The sequence below is a fragment of the Salvelinus namaycush genome, chromosome 8 (genome assembly GCF_016432855.1).
Source record: "Salvelinus namaycush isolate Seneca chromosome 8, SaNama_1.0, whole genome shotgun sequence".
In the NCBI taxonomy this organism is placed as follows: Eukaryota; Metazoa; Chordata; class Actinopteri; order Salmoniformes; family Salmonidae; genus Salvelinus; species Salvelinus namaycush.
In genome coordinates this window covers 34,704,940-34,719,796 of record NC_052314.1, presented here as the reverse complement: position 1 = coordinate 34,719,796, position 14,857 = coordinate 34,704,940, and the positions used below count along the sequence as shown (strand labels likewise).

Genomic DNA, 14,857 nt, shown 5'->3' with positions numbered 1-14,857 from the left:
TGCAGGCATGGTTTTCCTCCTGGAAGGCTCTTCGATCTCTGCTGAGGAACTCTGGAGCTCTATCAGATTGGCCATTGGGTTCTTTGTCACCTCCCTGACCAAGGCCCTTCTCCCCCAATTGCTCAGTTTAGCCGGGAGGCCAGCTCTAGGCCAGCTCTAGAAAGAGTCTTGGTGGTTCCTAACTTCTTCCATTTAAGAATGATGGAGGCCACTGTATTCTTGGGCACTTTCAATGCTGCAGAAATGTTTTGGTACCCTTCCCCAGATCTGTGCCTCGACACAATCCAGTCTCTGAGCTCTACGGACAATTCCTTCAACCTCATGGCTTGGTTTTTGCTCTGACATGCACTGTCCAATGGGGGAGCTTATATGGATAGGTGTGTGCCTTTCCACATCATGTCCAATCAATTGAATTCATTCCAATCAAGTTGTAGAAACATCTCAAGGATTATCAATGGAAACAGGATGAATCTGAGCTCTATTTTGAGTCTGAATACTTATATAAATAATTTGCAAACATTTGCAAAGAGATTTAAAAACCTGTTTTCGCTTTGTGATTATAGGGTATTGTGTGTAGATTGATAAGAAAAAAATTCTAAATGAGTCAATTTCAGAATAAGGCTGTAACGTAACAAAATGTGGAAAAAGTGAAGGGGTCTGAATTCTTTCTGAATGCACATTCATGCTACACACACACACACATCACAACTTCTCCTACCAGACTCTTATTATACTGCTCACTTTATACACTGCCCCCAATCCCTAATACATGTTTAAATATTGGACTATAAATTGTGCCGTCCGGTATTATACAAATTCTAATGTGTGTATTTTACAAAGGAGCTGATCGTGGACTACAGGAAAAGGCCGAACAGGCCCCCATTAACATCAACGGGGCTGTAGTGGAGCGGGTCGAGAGTTTCAAGTTCCTTGGTGCCCACATCACCAACAAACTATCATGGTCCAAACACACCAACACAGTCGTGAAGAAGGCATGACAAAACCTTTTTCCCCACAGGAGACTGAAAAGATATGGCATGGGTCCCCAGATCCTCAAAAAGTTCTACAGCTGCACCATCGAGAGCATCCTGATTGGTTGCATCACCGCCTGGTATGGCAACTGCACGGCATCTGACCATGAGGCGCTACAGAGGGTAGTGCGTATGGCCCAGTACATCATTGGGGCCAAGCTTCTTGCAATCTAGTACCTATATAATAGGCGGTGTCAGAGGAAAGCCCATAAAATTGTCAGAGACTTCAGTCACTCAAGTCATAGACTCTTTTCTCTGCTACCGCATGGCAAGCGATATCGGAGCGCCAAGTCTAGGACCAAAAGGCTCCTTAACAGCTTCTACCCCCAAGCCATAAGACTGCTGAACAATTAATCAAATGGCCACCGGACTATTACATTGACCCCCATTTGTTTTGTACACTGCTGCTACTCGCTGTTTATTATCTATGCATAGTCACTTCACCCCTACCTACATGTACAAATAAACCTCAACTAACCTGTATCCCCACACACTGACTTGGTACCGGTACCCCCTGTATATAGCCTCGTTATGGTTATATTATTGTGTTACTATTTATTATTTTAAATGTTTTACTTTATTTTATTTGGTAAATATTTTCTTAACTCTTCTTGAACTGCATTGTTGGTTAAGGGCTTGTCAGTAAGCATTTCACAGTAAGGTCTACACTTGTTGTATTCGACGCTTGTGACAAATAAAGTTTGATTGGATTTTTATCCTACTGAGTCATTTACTGTATGTTCTTAATCTTATCTTTTATTGCTTCTTATTGTTGTTGCATTGTCGAGAAGGAACCTGCAAGTAAGCATTCCATGTGTATCTCGTACATACGACTAATAAAACTCGAAGCACTCCATTCCCTATGAACAATTCAACTGTTGACACAAATCAGCTACTCTGACCATTTTCCCAACCAGTTAGACAAAAAGTTATTGAAGTTCAACTACTTAATTTACCACAACAATGCTTTTAAAGAACTGTCATCACTAGATGCACCATCATTTTTATCTACCCGAATAATAGCCTAAAACTTTTTAATCCCTCACGAGTTCCTCCCTTCCACCACAATAGCAAGTCTTCAAATTCAGAAAGCAAAAAAAAAAAATTGCAAAACTATGATATATTTTCTCTCCTTTCAACATTGACTGCTTTTTATGATGGACCACAACAACCAGAAACAGGATGTTAGCAAACATTGAATGAATGAATGGATTTACAGCAGAGAAAATGACAGGGCATCTGACTACACTGCATATGGCCGTCAAGTCAAGGTGAGTCCAATATAATGACATTTGAGTTTCTTTCTGACCTTGAACAGCATACCTGTGAGTTTCCTACAATATTCTATTGTTTGATCATTACATCATCATTCAACTAAAATCTTGAATGTAGAGTGAGCTTTGCTTCCTGCCATGGAAATAGTATAAATATAGCTGGCGTCCCCATTCAAGTCATGATGGCTTAATAGGTGGACTGGCTGTCATTGCAAAGCAGGAAGTCAAATTTGTGCTAAAATATGTGCTGAGATTTATTGATTCAACTCAACTGATATTACAAAAAATATATTCCATTGCATGAGCCACATCAGTTCAAATAATTTGAATGAACATTCTACACTGCCATGGAAAATATTGCACCTTTTATTCCCATCTTCTGACAGAAAACCACTTTGTCATGTCTTTCTTCTTTCACTTTTCACACCGCACCAATTGTAGTTTAGACATTTTAATTAGAATGAGAGTCGTGTAGCCTATTCAGTTCAGTCAGTATGTCTTTCTTTACTCCACAAAAGGAATGTTTGAAATCAAAACAAAGTCGTCTCTAATCCTACTTCCTGGTTCCTAGCTAGGTTGAAGATGATGTTTCCTAGTCAGAAACGCACAACAGGATCGCCAGCCGGATGGGGGTTTACTACTATGCAAGGCAGCCTACAGACCATTAGAAAAGGTCAAATATAACTACATGTAGACAAACAATGATATAGTAGTCTATCAAAGTAATCAGACCAATATTTTTTTTCAATATATCTTTGACTGTATGTAACTGCTTTGCTTTAAATAGTCAAGTTAAACGTTTTGAACTTCTTCCACTACCACATAAATACTTTTAAAGAGCTAAAGCAAGCACCACAAATGTACTTCATGTAAAGTTAGCATTTAGTTTGTATATTTGTATTGTACATTGGGGCAATAACCGAAAGGTTGCTGGATCGAATCCCCGAGCTGACACAGTAAAAATCTGTCGTTCTGCCCCTGAGCAAGGCAATTAACCCACTGTTCCCCAGGCGCCGAAGACGTGGATGTCGATAAAGGCAGCCCCCCGCACCTCTCTGATTCAGAGGGGTTGGGTTAAATGCGGAAGACACTGAAGGCATTCAGTTGTACAACTGACTAGGTATCACCCTTTCCCTTTCTAATGCACTGTTGTAACATAAGCATTTCACTGCACGTACTGTAACACCTGTAAATCTGTGTACCTGATCAATAAACTTTTATTTGATTTTAGGTGTGCTGAGAGACTGATACCTGAGAGCTGATACATACTAGTATGAAGTCAACCAGACAGACATCAAACGAGACCGACAGACCGAGAATTGTCAGACAGACAGAAGTTTTAAAAGGGTTCAGTGCTGGTCAATGATCCTGTAGGGTCCTAAGCTACTCTGTGTGAGCTACCCAGTAAGACGGCTGTGTATCTTAATACAGGGCCAATATGGAGTCCATTAACTGTGTGTGCGGCGTGCTAATCCCCACACCGTATCAGTAAACGAGCTGTGTTTGTTATGGCTAACTGGCTAAGCTAACCATTCTAGAGCTAGCAGCCTAGCCGCGGTGTAAACCACCCAGGCCGGGAGATACGGAGTGATTCATTGTTTGCTTTGGTTCATGCTGGATTAGTTCAAAGGTTATTTGTCCTTCTCAACTTTCCTGAGTTCTGATTGCAGAACCTTTCTACAACAGAACAATTGGAATCCCCTGTTTATTGGTGGAACAGGCAGGTGTTTAGGAGACGAGGTAAGAGAATCCTGAAGATAAATGCCATCTGGGATTAACTCATCATCCTAGCTTTGAGCTGACCTGGAAACATAGCTCTTTGTTCACTGAACGACAGCAAAGAACAGAGAAGGGAGAGAGGGAGAGAGAGAAAGAGAGAGATGCTCTTTGTTCACTGTGGCAACCTCATCAGAATACAATAAAGAAAGAAGGATAGAAGTGAACATTGGATACGGCAGTTAGAGAGAGAGTGTGTGTGGTCAGGTCACCCTTCCAAGTTTCACCCTTTCCTAGTAGTCGCCACATCAGACCACACTGCACCAGAACAGTTACTGGTGTGACTGGTGCCCAGTCAGACAGACAGAGGCCAATAGCAATGGGACTCAATGTTTTGGATCATTCTGGAAAAACTCACTCAAGTAGATAGGGCCAACCATCTTCACACACACATGCACACACACGCACGCTAGGGCTGTGACGGTCATGGAATTTTGGATGACGGTCCTGACTGCATGAGCTGCCATAGAAATAGTATGAATAGAAGTGCATCCCCAGTCAATTCAATGATGGCGTAGCGGGTGGACCAGCGGTCATTGCGAGTGTACCCAGTAGGAGCAAAGCAGGAAGAAAAATATGTGCTGAAATATGGGCTGTGATTGGTTGATTGAACTCAATTGATATTACAAAAATACATTCCATTGCATGAGCCACATCAGTTAACATTATTTGAATGAACATTTTACATTACCATGGAAATGATTGCATCACAATACCAGGCAGTCATTGCAAGTGTACCCATGAGTTTACCAGTCAAATTTCCAGGGTTAAGGCTGGTTTACAGTTGGTCTATTGACATGTCTGTAGACAGTTGTCGCGGTGACATCATGAACATTCTATTGTTATTCGACATCGAACTTGTAGTTGTCATTATGAAAAAGTAAAAACACAAAGCGACAGACTCTGCATGACATTAGCAGCCTGGGGCTGGATTCACAAAACATTACTTGCGAAAAAACACAAGTTTCGTAAGAAAAAAAAAAATACGTTCATAAGATAGTAAGTGTAATTCCACAAAATGTTCTTATGAATTCATTGTTTTCTTAGGAACTTCGTAAATATCTTTCCTAAGAACTTAAATATCTTCTTATGTGGCATTGACATTAGTGACGTGCTTGAAACCAATAAATAAGCCTATGTGACAGGGATGACAGGATTTGGCCCACTATAATAAAATGTTGATATTTCCATTTAATTACATTTATTTATCTCCTTTATGTCTCAAGATTCTTTTTTTTGTTGGCCCACAAACCCTTCATGTAGAAAAGTAAACGTAATTTTTTTCACACAATGTAGCCATCAGACTAGCTATATAAAAACAAAAATGGATAACCAAGGAAAGCGCAATAGAAACTTCAGCAAACAAGAGCTTGAAGTGATGATGGAGGAAATAGCAGACTGGAAAAGGTTGCTGTTGGGGAGACTCAAAGACTGCGGGGTCACTGCCGACCGAGACCAAAAAGAGAGGATGGGCGAGAGTGGCCGAGTCTGTCTCTGCCGTCGGGGGTATGGCAAGGGACAGAGATGCTGCTGTAAAAAAATGTGTGGTCCGACATTAAGTCGGCTGCTAAGAAGAAGGGAGCTGAGAGACCATTCATGTGGCCCAGCTGGAGGAGAAGGTGTTGTCCATGATAGGAGAGACGGTGGTAGAGGGACTGCGCGACCGGTAAGTTAGGTAGCAACGTTAGCTAGCTAACACGTAGCAACATTATAGCCAACATAGCTAACAACGTTAACATTATCTAAGTTAGCTCGTCAATTTGCAAAGAAGAACTTGGCTAATGCAAGCTATTTAACACAATATATTGTTAATTACTAGCTAGCAGGATAATGCGTGTTTAATTAGTTTTCTTGCTATATTTAAATGTCCGGTAGCCACATGTGTCTGTGGCCGTGGCGCAAGAAAACATTAATGGGTACAAAAGTATCCATTTGTCACAAGACAAGGGTTTAGCTGTCCTAACGTTAAGTACATTTCCAAGAAGAAATCCTTAACATTATTTTCAAGCATCCCATTTTTTCTTTTCTTAGGAAGAAACTAAGAAAAAATGAATACTAGCTAGCAGGCTAGGCAGTTCAAATAATGACCAGAGTACAGCTGACAACGTCTTAACCTGTTATGGCTGCAAGGGGCAGTATTGAGTAGCCAGTTAAATGGTGCCCATTTCAAACGGCCTCGTACTCAATTCTTGCTCGTACAATATGCATATTATTATTACTATTGGATAGAAAACACTCTCTAGTTTCTAAAACCGTTTGAATTATTTCTCTGAGTGAAACAGAACTCATTCTGCAGCACATGTCCTGACCAGGAAGTGGAATGTCTGAAATCGATGCTCTGTTCAACTTCCTGCCTATACATGGGCATGATACGTAAGAGTCTACGTGCACTTCATAGACCTTCCTCTGGATGTCAAGAGGCTGTGAGAGAAGAAATTTCGTGTTTATCTTGATCTGAATTTGAATACAAGCTCTTTGTATGACGTGTCCCTCATTTCCGGTACTCTTGGCAGCGCGAAAGGGGACATGGATTTGCCTTCTGTTTAGCTGCCGTTATGGATGACTACTATCTCCGGCTCTGATTTTATTTGATACATGTGACCATATCATCGTAAAGTATGTTTTTTCAATATAGTTTAATCAGATTATTGAAATTTTTTCGGGAGTTTTGCCGTGTTCCGTTCTCTGACTTTGTTGACGTTGGAGAGATCCGTGCCACTTGGCAAGAGCCCATGCTAAATCAAGAGGGAAATTTGCCGTTCCAGATCCAAACAACGACTGTTCTGGACAAAGGACACCTTGTCCAACATTCTGACGGAAGATCACCAAAAGTAAGAAACATTTTATGATGCTATTTCTAATATCTGTCGTGCATGTGAACTGGTCGTCGGCGCCCAAGTGTTTCTGGCTATTGTGGCTACGCTAATATAACGCTACATTTTGTTTTCGCTGTAAAACATTTAATAAATCGGAAATATTGTCTGGAATCACAAGATGCCTGTCTTTCAATTGCTGTACACTATGTATTTTTCAGAAATGTTTTATGATGAGTAATTAGGTATTTGACGTTGGTGTCTGTAAATATTATGGCTGCTTTCTGTGCAATTTCTGATTGTAGCTGAAATGTAAACTATGATTTATACCTGAAATATGCAAATTTTTCGAACAAAACATATGCTATACAATAAATATGTTATCAGACTGTCATCTGATGAAGTTGTTTCTTGGTTAGTGGCTATTTATATCTTTATTTGGTCGAATTTGTGATAGCTACTGATGGAGTAAAAAACTGGTGGAGTAAAAAAGTGGTGTCTTTTGCTAACGTGGTTAGCTAATAGATTTACATATTTTGTCTTCCCTGTAAAACATTTTAAAAATCGGACATGTTGGCTGGATTCACAAGATGTGTACCTTTCATATGCTGTATTGGACTTGTTAATGTGTGAAAGTTAAATATTTAAAAAAAATATCTTTTGAATTTCGCGCCCTGCACTTGAGCTGGATGTTGTCATAAGTGTACCGACGTCGGGCTTGCACGCCAAACAGGTTTAACTTTAGTTACTTTTTATTCATTATTACAGGAAAAGAAACCCACAACAACTTCATTATTTACAAGGTAATGATGGCGAGCTAGCAGAAAATAGCTTATGGTTGTGAGTGCGCCGAAATAAAAGTAGGTCATTCTGTCTGAGAATTTAAGAACTCCTGCAGATCTCGTCACAGATGGATTTGGACTTGTTGCTATAGCAGCCCAGTAACCACGACAACGGATGTTGCGACAGTCACAGACACATTCACTTTTTTCATGTCTGTGCAGCATTCCACCGGAGTAAAAATTAAATGTAGTTTTGATCTGCCACACCTGTCACAGTCTAAGTATAAACCGGCGTATAAATGTTCCAAGGCTGTTCTATTCATAAAATGTCTATGTGTGCTGCTGCGGCATTGTGGTTATTCAAGTTTTTTAAATAAAATGTATTCCGGTTATGACGCACACACTCCGCCAGGTCACGGTGGCACGCTGGGACAATGGCATCACAGTGTTTCCTGAATGTTGGGGTGGAGGTGGAAGATGCGGTGATGTCATCGCTACAGAACCTTCTTACATCATCTTCTCCCAGCTCCATTAGTGACTAATGACCATGTGATGCTGGAGCAGGGAGGGGCAGCAGGCAGGTAATGAATGGCCCTTTAATATCAAACAAATACATGCACATGCACACGCATGGACATACCCACAGCACGCAACACACACACACACATACACTCACAGAAACACACACACATAGTTCCAGTACTTTGCACCACTCAATTATATATATTTTTTGAATAGCGTTGAATTCCCTGTGGTTTTATGAGTTTATAAAGGACATGAAATGTGCTGTGAGGGATGGGAGAGTCCATTATAGCCACACACACATACCCACATGCACACCAGCACACATGTACGCACGCAGGCACGCACACACACACCTACCCCTCCTGAGGGGTGACAGAGGAGAAGTCCAAAACCCCCTCAGTGCGAAGGCCGGGATTCTGAACGGGCCGGCCAACCAAAACGCCACCCTGGGTTGAGAAACACAGCAACAAGACGTAAAAGTGTGTGTGTGTTGGGTGGGGGACGTTTCACCACATCAGACAGAGGAATCTGATGAGATCTTTCATGGTTTATGAACAACAGCAGACATACCTCTGAGAGGAGGAGATGCCAAGATACAACATCCTGCTAGAACGATGCAGAAAGAGGGAGGGATGGGGGGAGAGAGAAAGAGAGATAGAGGGGGTAGCTCAGTTTGTAGAGCTTGCAACGCAAGGGTTGTGGGTTCGTTTCCCACGCGGGACCAGTATGAAAAATGGATGCACTCACTACTGTAAGTCACTCTGGATAAGAGCGTCTGCTAAATGACTAAAATGTAAATGTAAAGAGAAAGAAAGGTCAAAAGAAAGGCTGAAGAGGAGGGGGCAGTGTGCGTATTGTCCAAATAAGTGTTCTGGGGGAAGACCAGCTTCTTAGATTTCCTAGGGTCAGAGGTTCAATCTGTCTGTCAGTTTGAGTGTCTGTCTGAATCCATCCCTCCTTGCATATATCTCTGTCTGTCTGTCTCTCCACTCGTCTTTCTCCCTCCCTGCCAGGCCACACTCAGTCCCTTATTCAAACTTTCTTCATCGCTTACTCTCCCATGCCTCTTTCATTCTAATGCTCTATCCCTCCATCTCTTCATCTGTCTCTCAGACAATTCTCCCTCAGTCAGTCAAATTACACTTCTCACCAGTCAGTCTCAATGTCTGACTCTATATGCTTGGAGTAACTCCAATTTAGCTCATATAACCGTTCCCACACCCTCCCCCTGATTCACCCGTCTCTCTAGTAAACCATTAGGATTTACTGGCCGACCCCTGACCTTTGACTGCGGTCGTGGCCAGGGCTTTCATTAGGAATAAATCATAAACACCTGAACAGGCGACCCGGGCACAGCGGAGGTTGTGTGTATGTGTATGTGTGTCCGGTCATGTGGTACTCATTTCAGGTCACAGTGGTGTGTAATCAGGTTAAACCAGTGCTCACGACCTCTCTAACCTCTGGGCTCACAACGCATATAAAAAATCCACGTTATTTACCACAACCAGTGGCTTTGGTGTGTTTGTGTGCACACAAATCTGTGGTAGTGTGTGTGTGTGTGTGTGTGTGTGTGTGTGTGTGTGTGTGTGTGTGTGTGTGTGTGTGTGTGTGTGTGTGTGTGTGTGTGTGTGTGTGTGTGTGTGTGTGTGTGTGTGTGTATATGTGGCATTCATTCACAAAAAAATATCCAAAAAAGTAAGGCTGAAAATAGTAAAAATGGGCTTCACCCATAGCAGGCATGGCTCCAGCAGTTAGCATATACGACTTATGAGCGCATCATGGAACATTGTAAGACGTTTGCTACAGTACAGGAAGTGAGCTATAATTATAGGCAGCAGTGCTCATATCTTCTGGGGCTCTCGTGGTTGAAGAGGATCCCATTGACAGCAAACAGGTTATAGGCCTCCCTGAAGTTCACCACGATCCAGGCATACAGCTTAGCAGCACCTGAGAGAGAGAGGGAGAGAGAGAGAGAGAGAGAGAGATGGATAGAGAGGGATAGAGAGGGATAGAGAGAGAGGGAGAGAGAGATAAACATATGAATGTGCAACAGTCAAGTCATAACATTTGAGTCCTGAGTCCAGTGGTACTAAAGATCATGTTTCACTGGACTGCAGTCTAATGATGAGTGAGTAGAAGCAATCACAAGACTGATAACGTCCCCTCCTCCTTTCTCTCATAGTTTCCATCGTTCTTTCTTTGATCTCCCTCACCATTTTCATCGTCTTCCTATCAACCCCTCCATCCTTGTCCTCCCGCTCTCTCCTCCCCTTCTCTCCTCACCCTGTCCCCTCTCCTCACCCCCTCCTCTCACTCTCTCCCATCTCCTACTCTCTCCTCTCCCTACACCTCTCTGCCTCCCCCTCTCTTCACCCTCTACCCAGTCCTCACCCCTCCTCTCTCTCCTCACCCTCCCTCTCCAATGATGAGAGAGGTGCCACAGACTCAGGGAGGGAATGGAGGATAGGAGAGGGGAGGGGAGGATCCCTGCCCGTTGATTAAGCCACAGGGTTGGCACACTGACATGGACAGGAGGTGAAGGGAGGTCACCATAGTTACGCCACACTCCCCCCACCTCTAATTAATAGTGGAGCGGTCCTGGTTATTATGGTATGCTGCATCCCCTCCCTCCCATACAAGCAGATCAGGTGTCGACAGACAAGCAGGGAAAGTGTCAGGGAGGAGAACATTTAGACAACACAGAACATGAAACCTGATATCACGCTGAGACGTGTGTGTATTTGTGTGTGTGTGTGTGTGTTTGCGCTGGGCATAAAGGTGTCTTTGTTAAAGTATGACCCACTTCAGTCTTCAGTAAGAGGTTTAGCCTGGGGGAGTGTGTAGGCAACACTGAAGCCTTCTCTGTTCACACACGCATGAAAACACGCACATACACACACACACACACACACCTTTTTGAAGAGCAGTGCTAAGGAATAGAAGTGTCCATATGAAATTAAGCTTGAATGTCCTCCGAGTAGAGACGTGTGAGCATTTCGTGTGTGCGTGCGTGCGTGCGTGATGTGCGTGCATGCGTACGTGCACACGTGTTGTTACCAAAAGGTTAGCGTGGGTAGAACGGGGTGGACCGTCCAGTAGAGTTCACTAGTAGAGGCCTGGTAGAACTTCACACTCTTGGTCAGACCACACATCTTTATAGGGTACAGCAGACGCCGAGCACCAACACCATCCACGTTAGAGTGTTAATGGAGATCTGACAGAAAGAATGAGAGAAAATGTTCACATCAATACAAATGGAAATCATACTAGTGTTAAAGTGTTATTCTGATGCGGTTCTGATGCGGAGAGTTTGTGTCTCTTTCCCTGTGTGTGTGACCAGACCCTTTGAGGACAAGATCACATTTAACCTTGTAAAGCCAAGCTGGTCGTGGTCGACACTCCTGGACTGTGCGGTAGGAACGCTGTCTGCACAGCGGAAATGTGTTGGTGGTTGACTGTGAACACACACACACACACACACACACACACACGCACGCACATACACAGCCATGTACTGTAAATACACACACACACTCTGCACAGCGGAAACGTGTCAACAGTTTACTGCTTCCCCCCTATTGCTACAGGGCTCTAGGATAAAGACCCACTATTTAACATGATAGAGAACAGAGGGGCTCTTTTCGGCTCACACACACACACGCAAACACACACATAGGTTGGTTTCGATCACCTTCGATTAAACTCCTCCGTTCGAGCTCAGCCTAATCAACCTTGACACTCCACTCTTTTTGTTGAAGTTTTCATTAACAGTGCCCACTACACTCACACTCACACACACGTACTATTGGCATTGGGTGGTATTCGTCTACACACACATCTACACACACTGCCTAGTCAAGAAGTGCTTTCTCCCACTGAGCTGTCAGGAGTTGTTGAGTGAAACAAGTCCCTAAACTACCAGGCTACTACACCAAGCAGAGCAGAGGGGGGAGAGGCTTGGACTGCATCCCAAATGGCATCCTTTTCCCTATATAGTGCACTCTGGGCCCTGGAAAGCCCTATGGGCCCTGGTCAAAAGTAGTGCACTATAAGGAAATAAGGTGCCATTTGGAACACAATCCTTGGCTGTGCTTCTCTGGCTCCAAATGGAACTATAGGCCTAACAGACCCACAATGCCCTCTTTCATGTGAGGCCACTACCTTAAAAAACGAATGCCAGCTCTTATAGACAATTCTACCCCTCACCTTTTTCTCTCTCGTTCTTTTTTTCGTATCCTCTTCCATCTCACTTTTTTACCCTCACTCCTCTCCTTCATCTTCCTACCCTCCTCCTCTCCTACCTCCTCCTCTTCCCCTGTCACGTTTACTCCCTTTGGTTCTTTCCCCAGGCGTTATTGTTTCTGTTTATGTGTTTCATGTCTATACGCTACTCGTGTTTGTACGCTAACTCACCACCTGCACTTGCTTTCCGACTCCCAGCGTATACGTTACCGAATACTCACTCTGTTTCTGTTTCAAGTCTGTACGCTTTTCGTGTTTCTTGTTTTGCTCGTTTATTCATTAAATCCACTCCTTGTACTTGCTTCCCGATTATTAGTGTACACGTTACACCCCCTCTTCCTCCCTCTTCTGTGTAGCCCTAGCTTTTGTCACTCCTCCCCCTTTCTTGCCTCTCACAGACCTTAATGTGCTACCTCCCTCACTTACCTCCCTGTGTGTGTGAGCCTGTCCATTCCTCTTGTTTTTATTTCACAGAAGAGGTATGCAGAAGGAACGCACACACACACACAGGCCGTGGTATCAAAACCAGCTGAGAAGGGCAGGGTCCAGGACTTCTTGACATCTTAAATCAAACAAATTGTCTTAATGCCTCCACTCTCTGTCATTATGTAAGGTAGGGCCCTGGTGCTGACGGCTTAGAGGCCAGACATTTCTGTATGTGTGTGGGTAGCTGCATGGCTGCGTGCGTGTCTCTGGCCGGGCCTCTCGCTCTTTCCAGCCCACTGATATTGTTCTAGGTCCAGGCACCCAGCCAAGCTCTGTCATCATTGGGGGCCCACCGGCCGCCAAGCAAATATTGAGACATAAAAAAAGAGGTAACTGTTTAAAAGGTTTCTAAATGTACAGAATACGTGCAGACCCGGAGTTTGGGATACACACACAGACACAAGTTCATATACGTGTACTGCCTATTGGAATCCAAGCTTTTGAGCAAGGACTAACTGTGTGACTTGACAGATATTAAAATGAATTATCTTCGTACTGTTAAGCTTTCCCTCCACATACCTCCACAGCGTATGTTTTCCCCTGCTGCATATAACACATCCAGCAACCCAAAATAGGCCCTGAGGCTAAATACTCTCTATATGAACCATCTAGGAATAGAATAACACCTTAGAGGCTGCTGCCATATATACATAGACTTGAAATCACTGGCCACTTTAATAATGGAACACTAGTCACTTTAATAATGTTTGCATATTTTTGCTTTATTAGTCTCATATGTACAGTTGAAGTCGGAAGTTTACATACACTTAGAATGGAGTCATTAAAACTCGTTTTTCAACCACTCCACAAATTTCTTGTTCACAAACTATAGATTTGGCAAGTCGGTTAGGACATCTACTTTGTGCATGACACAAGTCATTTTTCCAACAATTATTTACAGACAGATTATTTCACTTATAATTCACTGTATCACAATTCCAGTGGGTCAGAAGTTTACATACACTAAGTTGACTGTGCCTTTAAACAGCTTGCAAAATTCCAGAAAATTATGTCATGGCTTTAGAAGCTTCTGATAGGCTAATTTAAATAATTTGAGTCAATTGGAGGTGTAACCGTGGATGTATTTCAAGGCCCACCTTCAAACTCAGTGCCTCTTTGCTTGACATCATGGGAAAATCAAAAGAAATCAGCCAAGACCTCAGAAAAAAAGTCTGGTTCATCCTTAGGAGCAATTTCCAAATGCTTGAAGGTACCACGTTCATCTGTACAAACAATAGTATGCAAGTATAAACACCATGGGACCACGCAGACGTCATACCGTTCAGGAAGGAGACGCGTTCTGTCTCCTACAGATGAACATACTTTGGTGCGAAAAGTGCAAATCAATCCCAGAACAACAGCAAAGGACCTTGTGAAGATGCTGGAGGAAACAGGTACACAAGTCTCTATATCCACAGTAAAATGAGTCCTATATCGACATAACCTGAAAGGCCGCTCAGCAAGGAAGAAGCCACTGCTCCAAAACCGCCATAAAAAAAGCCAGACTACGGTTTGCAACTGCACATGGAGAAATGTCCTCTGGTCTGATGAAACAAAAATAGAACTGTTTGGCCATAATGACCATCGTTATGTTTGGAGGAAAAAGGGGGAGGCTTGCAAGCCGAAGAACACCATACCAACCATGAAGCACGGGGGTGGCAGCATCATGTTGTGGGGGTGCTTTGCTGCATGAGGGACTGGTGCACAAAATAGATGGCATCATGATTTTGGAAAATTATGTAGATATATTGAAGCAACATCTCAAGACATCGTCAGGAAGTTAAAGCTTGGTCGCAAATGGGACTTCCAAATGGACAATGACCCCAAGCATACTGTCACGCCCTGACCGTAGAGAGCTTTTTATGTCTCTATTTTGGTTTGGTCAGGGTGTGATTTGGGTGGGCGTTCTATGTTCCCTTTTCTATGAT

The 14,857-nt window shown here is 43.2% G+C and overlaps 1 pseudogene; it reads right to left on the bottom strand.

Annotated features, from left to right (window-relative positions):
* The window catches only part of LOC120052104, a 165,968-nt pseudogene extending 154,567 nt beyond the window's left edge, over positions 1–11,401 (bottom strand).
* Between the last annotated feature and the right edge of the window lie 3,456 nt (positions 11,402–14,857).